The sequence below is a fragment of the Cervus canadensis genome, chromosome 7 (genome assembly GCF_019320065.1).
Source record: "Cervus canadensis isolate Bull #8, Minnesota chromosome 7, ASM1932006v1, whole genome shotgun sequence".
Lineage (NCBI taxonomy): Eukaryota > Metazoa > Chordata > Mammalia > Artiodactyla > Cervidae > Cervus > Cervus canadensis.
This window is the reverse complement of record NC_057392.1, coordinates 62330562-62339323: the sequence shown is the minus strand read 5'-3', so window position 1 is coordinate 62339323 and position 8762 is coordinate 62330562. Positions and strand designations below refer to the sequence as shown.

The window sequence follows — 8762 nt, the reverse complement described above, 5'->3', positions numbered from 1 at the left end:
ATTTGCCAAGTGTCACTATTTTTCTTTTAGAAACAAAGACCTTCCTTTTCTGTTTTTGAAAATGTTTTAAGGTAGCATAAACAAAACACTTCAAAAGACTAAAATACAATTAATACCTGGGGTAATCAAAATGATATATAAACTAAAGATAAAAATAATAAATGTCAGGGATGAAATCAGTATGTGAAATGAAAAATGTCATATGAAAAAAAGTTCCTTACAGTTGATGGAAGCAGGGAGCCAAATTTGGCTCTATGAATCCTGTAAAGCAGCCCACTCTGCTGAAGAACACCTTTGAGATACGGCAGCAGGCAAATTTCTACAATCTGTCCTGTTTGGCAAAAGATGCCAGCAAAAATTATTAGTACTTAAACATTTCTCCATCTTTCTCATCTTCTTCAGATTACACATTATGGGAGAGGCATTTTAATTAGTCAAATGTTCCTAAAGGAACTCTGCTGCTCAGTGATTGGCTAAAATTTATCAAGCAGATGCTAACAGTGATTGGGCAGGCTGGATTGGAATGAAAGGAATATCTCATTTTTCGGGCTTCTTGTGATCTGGTAGGATGGAGTGTATAACAACAGGTCATGGGACCAGAAGAAATGCAGAAAATGAGCATCCAAACCTAACATTTCTCAACAGTTTCATTTGCAAAATAAAGATGAGAAACTTTAAAGTTATTGTGTATGACTGACTAGTTAGGATAAAGAGTTTTAAAATTTCATAAAACCCTGCAGATTTTCATTGTGCAAGAATCTTCAGAAACTGTAACATATTTGCTTTCCAGAATTATAGTTCTCTGATCTAAAAAAAAAAAAAAAGAGGCAATTCCTAAATTGTCTTTTTATTGTTACTGCTGTTTCAAATTCTCTTAAAAACAAACAAACAAACAAAAAAAAAACAAGCCTCTAAATGTTTGTGCTCCCTCTAAGATAAAAATACCCAAGTACTACTTCAAACTTGATGTTTTCCATTATAGCTTAAAAAGAACAACTAACTTCTACTTGAATTACTACTTCAGTTAAGCCTGTTAATGTAAATGAGGATACTCTCTGGAACATACAGGTTTGCTAAGTACTGTTTAGCTGCAGAAAGAATATAAGCCATTCTTATAGAACTTAGAATCAGTTAAAATAATTTCACCATGTATGGTTTTAAATATGCCTAAAATGCCAACAAAGGTCCCTCTAGTCAAGGCTATGATTTTTCCAGTGGTCATGTATGGATGTGAGAGTTGGACTGTGAAGAAAGCTGAGTGCCGAAGAATTAATGCTTTTGAACTGCGGTGTTGGAGAAGACTCTTGAGAGTCCTTTGGACTGCAAGGAGATCCAACCAGTCTATCCTAAAGGAGATCAGTCCTGGGTGTTCATTGGAAGGACTGATGCTGAAGCTGAAACTCCAATTCTTTGGCCACCTGATGCGAAGAGCTGACTCATTGGAAAAGACCCTGATGCTGGGAAGGATTGGGGGCAGGAGGAGAAGGGGATGACAGAGGATGAAATGGCTAGATGGCATCACTGACTCGATGGACATGGGTTTAGGGTTTAAAGGTAAACTCCAGGAGTTGGCGATGGACAGGGAGGCCTGGCATGCTGTGATTCATGGGTTCTCGAAGAGTTAGACACGACTGAGCGACTGAACTGAACTGAACTGAAAATGGAATCAAGATTGCTAGGAGAAATATCAATAACCTCAGATATGCAGATGACGCCACCCTTATGGCAGAAAGTGAAGAGAAACTAAAGACCCTCTCGATGAAAGGGAAAGAGGAGAGTGAAAAAGTTGGCTTAAAGCTCAACATTCAGAAAACTAAGATCATGGCATCCAGTCCCATCACTTCATGGCAAACAGATGGGGAAACAGTGGAAACACTGGCAGACTTTATTTTGGGGGGCTCCAAAATCACTGCAGATGGTGAATGCAGCCATGAAATTAAAAGACGCTTCCTCCTTGGAAGAAAAGTTAGACCTACCTAGACAGCATATTTAAAGCAGAGACATTACTTTGCCAACAAATGTCCATCTAGTCAAGGCTATGGTTTTTCCAGTAGTCATGGATGGATGTGAGAGTTGGACTATAAAGAAAGCTGAATGCCGAAGAATTGATGTTTTTGATCTGTGGTGTTGGAGAAGACTCTTGAGAGTCCCTTGGACTGCAAGGAGATCCAACCAGTCCATCCTAAAGGAGATCAGTCCTGGGTGTTCATTGGAAGGACTTGATGTTGAAGCTGAAACTCCACTACTTTGGCCACCCGATGCAAAGAGCTGACTCATTGGAAAAGACCCTGATGCTGGGAAAGATTGAAGGCAGGAGGAGAAGGGGATGACAGAGGATGAGATGGTTGGATGACATCACCGACTCAATGGACATGAGTTTGGGTAAATTCTAGGAGTTGGTGATGGACAGGGAGGCCGGGCGTGCTGCAGTCCATAGGGTCACAAAGAGTCGGGCACGACTGAGCGACTGAACTGAACTGAAAATGGAAATCAGAGTGCCAATTCTGGATTTTTTGGTTGTATTCCTGAGCATAATAAGAAAATAACTTTTAAAAATTTCTCAGAAATATTTTTCATATCCCCAAACCAAGGAAAAGTTGGTTATGGAAATAAAACTTTGGGAGGTTTCTTTGGAATTAGTAGCAACTACAATCACTGATTTTTACCAGCACACCAGAAATGAAACATCTCCTTAAATTAAATTTGCCTTTCAGGGAAATTTTTTTGAATTTTTAATTTGTGGTAAAATATATATAGCATAAAATTAGCCATTTAAGTAATTTTAAGTGTGCAATTCAATGTTATTAATTACAGTTACCATGTTAAAAAATCTTCACCACTATTTCCAAAACATTTTCATGGCCCAAAATACAACATCTATAACCATTAAGTAATAATTCTCCATTTCTCCTCTCTTGCTCAATCCCCTGTTACCTTCTCATCTATTTTCTATCTCTATGACTTTGCCTGTTCTAGACAACTTCATATAATTACAATCATACAGTATAAATACACCACAGTTTGGTTATCCATTCATTGGTTGATGGACATCTGGGGTGTTTATACCCTTTGGCTATTGCTAATAAGGCTGCAATGAATACTGGCATACAAGTATCTATTTGAGTTCCTTCTATCAATTTTTTGGAGTATATACCTCAAAGTGGAATTGCTGGATCATATGGTAATTCTATGTTCAACTTTTTGAAAAAACACCAAACCATTTTCCACAGTAGTTGCAACATTTTATGTTTCCATCAGCATTGTACAAGGTTTTTCACATCCTTGCCAACACTTGTTATTTTCTGCATTTTCAAAATTATTATAATAGCCATTTTAGTATATATTAAGTGGTATGTCATTGTGGTTTTGATTTGAATTTCCCTATTGTCTAAGATGATGTTGAGCATCTTTTGTCTATTTTGTAAAGTCTTTTATCCATTTTTAAAATAGAGTTCTCTTTTCCTTACTGAGTTATAGATCTTTATGTATTTAGGGAAATATAACCCTTACCATACTTGTGAGTTGTGAGTATTTTCCCACATCCTGTTGGTTGTCTTTTAACTTTCTTATAATGTAACTTTGCTTTTTTTAAAATATGATTTACATTTTTCTCTTTGATATAAAAGAGAATATGAAACTAGTTAATATATTAATTACAGCAGTTATTGAAAGTGCTATAAAGAAAATGAATTTTCCTCTCAACTGACTCATTATTCTTAATGTGGAAGACATTAATTAACCTTGTTTCTTATATGTATAAATGAAAACTGGTTGTAATTAGAGCTATTTTTACAATAAAGAGGTTTTCAGAGTAAAAAAAAAAAAATGACATCAGAGGCAAAACTAAAGCTTTGTTTCATTTATAGAACTGTTTTCACCTATGCCTAAAGATTCATTTATTTTATTGGAGTTAGTATTGATTACAAGAAGATCTATTATATCAGACGAGGGAATTGTATGAGATTAGCAGGAAGAGAATATATTAAATTAGCAAATCAAGAGAATATGCATAGGCACATAATATACTGTGGAAAAAGAGAAAATATAAAGAAATTGAATATTATTCTCCTTCTTGGGACCACAAAAGTTAAATGAGTTAAGAACACAGAATTTACCCAAATACACAGAGCATATAACACCAAAACGTGCAAGCTCTACTCTTAGCTTTTTCCCATGACAGTTCCTCCTCATATTATAAATATTATAAGTGAGAAAGGCTACAGGCTCTTGCATTTTATAGTAATCAAGGGAAAATATTCAAAGAGAGACAAAGGATAGGACCAAAGAAGAGGCTCTTGATTGTAGATAAAAAGGATTATAAAGAGCCTGTGTGCTAAAGACCTTCACCTTTGTTAGAAAACCTTTAACAAAAGTTTTTGCAAGCATGGAGAAAAGAATTAACCATGAAGTATCATAAATTACATTAAGAAAACAAGCCTATGAAACAGAGAGCTGATGAAAAGTTATGATAGTCTTCATATTATTTCAGAATTGAGATCTCTTAGTAAATTTTGAGAAGGTAGAAAGGCAACCAGGCTTGACAGAATCACTGATACTCAGCTTTCAAGCATCCCCCAATGCAATATATCCCCCTAAAAGTGCACAGAGTGATAGTATCCTAATAGCATTGTCACTTGAAAAATTAATGTAGCAGAACCTGACAATTTGCCACAGTATTTAAAACTGGAAAAGTGTTTTCTAGGGAATGTACCTTTAAAACATCCTTTTCTATATCTAATAAAGGAATAATCCCTCAAATAATTCTCTAAAATAGATATAAGGCATATGCCAAATCATGCTCCAGCTAAAGGTAAGATAACAACTCATAAATATCTAATATTTTATTCTTTGGGGGTCCTGAGGGCAAAAGAGCATGCACATACATGGAAAATATACTCACGATAAAAACTCTGCATGGTTAAAAAATGCAACTAACTCAAAGAAAGTGGAAGGAGATGTTACTGATACTAGCAGGGTCTGAACACAGCTAACCCAGTCAAAATGTTTTGTTACAAATATGAGTGTATGTAGCAAGAATGTATGTCATTTTAAATAACAAATCCCAATATATCCCAGAATACACAGATATTCTTTTTTTTAATTGAAATATAGTTGATTTACAATGTTGTGTTACCTTCAGGTATACAGCAAAGTGATTCAGTTTTATATATTTTTATATTTTTATGTATATATTTTATATATATACATATTATATAACAATATAACACAGTAAGTCTTTGTTAGTTATCTGTTAGGTTGGTGCAAAAGTAATGGCTTTTTTTGCATTCTTGAAATTTGCCATTTGATAATGGAATATATTCTTAAATAAATGTGGTTTTGTTATACATCATTTTAATGCACATTTCTTGCTTTATGTTTTTTGCCAATGACTTATTACTTGCTACTTATTTTATTTATTTTAGACTATGGAAATGATATTAGACAAAAAGCAAATTCTAGCGATTTTCTTATTTGAGTTTAAAATGGGCTGTAAAGCAGCGGAGACAACTCACAATATCAACAACACCTTTGGCCCAGGAACTGCTAACAAACCTACTGTGCAGTTGTGGTTCAAGTTTTGCAAAAAAGACAAGAGCCTTGAAGATAAGGAGTATAGTGGCCAGGCATCAGAGGTTGAGAACACTCAATGGAAAGCAATCATTGAAGCTGATCCTCTTACAACTACATTAGAAGTTGCGAAAGAACTCAGCATCAACCATTCTACGATCGTGTGGCATTTTGAAGCAAATTGGAAAGGTGAAAAATCATGATAAGTGGGTGTCTAATGAGCTTACCACAAATCAAAAAAAATGTTTTTGAAGTGTCATCTTTTCTTATTGTACACAACAACAAGGAACCATTTCTCAATTGGATTGTGACATGTGACGAAAAGTGGATTTTATACAACAACCAGTGATGACCAGCTCAATGGCTGGACCAAGAAGACACTTCAAGTTTAGTTCAGTCACTCAGCCATGTCTGACTCTTTGTGACCCCAAAGACTGCAGTATGCCAGGCCTCCCTGTCCATCACCAACTCCTGGAGTGTACTCAAACTCATGTCCATTGAGTTGGTGATGCCATCCAACCATCTCATCCTGTGTCGTCCCCTTCACCTCCCACCTTCAACCTTTCCTAGAATCACACTTGAACAAAAAAAAGGTCATGGTCACTATTTGATGGTCTGCTGCCAGTCTGATCCACTACAGCTTTCTGAATCCTGGTGAAACCATTATATCTGAGAAGTATGCTCAACACATCGATGCACTGAAAACTGCAAAGCCTGAAGTCAGCATTGGTCAACAGAAAGGGCCCAATTCTTCTTCACGACAATACCTGACCTCACATCACACAACTATTGCTTCAAAAGTTGACTGAATTGGGCTACAAAGTTTTGCCTCATCCACCACATTCACCTGATCTCTCACCAACAGACTACCATTCTTCAGGCATCTCAACAACCTTTTGCAGGGAAAGTACTTCAACAACAAGCAAGATGCAGAAAATGCTTTCCAATAATTTGCTGACTCCTAAAACATGGATTTTTATGATACAGGAATAAACCAATTTATTTCTCATTGGCAAAATTTGTTGATTATAATGGCTTCTATTTTGATTAATAAAGATGTCTGAGCCTAGTTATAATGATTTAAAATTCTCTGTCCAAATCCACAATTTCATTTGTAACAATCTAATATTTCATATATAATAGTGTGTATATGTTAATTCCAAACTCCTAATTTATCCTTCTCCATTTCCCCTTTGGTAACTATAAATTTGTTTTCTATGCTAATGAGTTTATTTTTGTCTTGTACATACCTTCATTTGTATCATTATTTTTTTAGATCCCATGTATCAGCAATATCTTATGATACTGTCTTTTTCTGTCTGGCTTACTTCACTCGGTATGATAATCTCTAGGTCCATTCTTGTTGCTGTTCAGAATGAGTTGTATGTGGCAAGTATGCATGTCATCTTAAATAACAAATCCCCCAAAATATCCCTGAATACATGAATTTTCATCTTGTTCTATGTGAGGAAGAAAAGCCTCTTCACACAGATGTGCAGTCACCAATAAAATACAGGATAAACCCAGTAACTCAATTAAAATTCTATGCCTGAGTGTGTATCTACATGCACATGTTTATGTAATTAAACATGGCTGTTCTCTCCACCACTCCAACACTGCGGTATGTATATAGTCCCAGGGCATATCTTATGTTTACTGGATATTGTTGCTTACTTAATGTTGTTGCTTAGAGATGATGGGGAAAGATCACATCCCTATAAACAACTGGAGAGTCTCTCTTGCCCCTGAAAAGCAGTAACACTAGTTCTGAGATATTGTATTGGAATACAATATCTCTAGGTCCCACACTTCTCATTTCAACTTGAAGGAGTCAAATCAAGATTAAGAACAGTCCTAGATGTTGGAGAAGGAATTTCTAATGACACTTCAAGACACAGACTAGTCAAAAACATTCTGAGGTAGGTCACAGGCTGAAGAGAGATAAGAAGCCAGATTTATGAGCCAGGTTATTTCATCACCCATTACCAACTTTACCTCTTTCCTTTGTGTTTTCTCGTGTGTTTGGTAAACCTATTTTCAAACATTGTTTTCTGGTGTATGTAAAAATTCAAGCTCCATGGAGGGAGGGGTGTTTGCTTAGAACAGTACCAGGAGTACACTAGGCAATTAACAAATATTTAATGAATAATAACTGTGTTCATCGTGTTATGGGGAAATTAGGGACTGTTTCTATAGTCATACTTTGATCCATATTTTATGGAAAGAACATTCCTGAAGCCAGAGAGTGGGGGCAGCATTACTGGTGAGAAAACTAAGGAGAAATTCAATCTAGGGGGAAGGAGTCATGGCTCTAAAAGAACACCATTCTTCCTTCTGTGGGGCTTATTCTTTAATTACCAGCCTAGAAGAAGTTGGTTTTGATTTAAGACAGCTTTGTGTTTGGAGGCAGGGTGAGAGCAGCAAGTGAGTGAGCCCACAGAGCTGCGTTATACAACTGTAATCAATAGTACAGGTCAGACAAAAAGTGAGGAGGAGCGCAAGGAAACAGTTTAACTATAGTCTATGTGGGACTCAGGAGGTCTTAGATCTGTTTCCAGTCCTAATCTAGCTTCTAGTGGGAAGTAAAGAGGCATGATGTTAGGCCCTTCATACATGCCTTCTCATTTAATCCCACAGTAACTCTTTAAAGATAAATGACATGGCACTTTGCTAAAAGGAACACTGATACTGGCAAAGATTACTTTCTTTAGATGGTAGAGCTAGAGAATGATTGTGCCTGGATTCAAAACTGGATCTGTTCAATTCCAGGGTCCACTTTTGTTACTCCAGGATTCAATATCTTCATATCTTCAGTCTGGCTAACTCCCAAATCTTACACTCTGATCATTTTCACCTTTTACCACACTGATATAAGAGTAAAATAATTTCCTCAACAAAGGAATGTGCTATCTCTAAATTATTATTTTTTGTTTGCATAAAGGATATGAATATGAATCTCTGCACCAAGGAAAATTTGTTCAGTCACCCACTCATGTCCAACTCTTTGCGACCCCATGGACTGCAGCACACCAGGCCTCTCTGTCCCTCACCATCTCCCAAAATCTGCTGAAGTTCATGTCCATTGCATCAGTGATGCCACCCAGCCATCTCATCCTCTGACACCCTCTTCTCCTTCTACCCTCAATCTTTCCCAGTATCAGGGACTTTTCCACTGAGTCAGCTGTTTCCATCAG

General features: G+C 36.4%; 1 pseudogene; it reads left to right on the top strand.

The window, feature by feature from the left end:
- Window positions 1-5348: 5348 nt before the first annotated feature.
- Window positions 5349-6619, top strand: LOC122445509 (annotated as a pseudogene).
- The last annotated feature ends 2143 nt before the right edge of the window (window positions 6620-8762 follow it).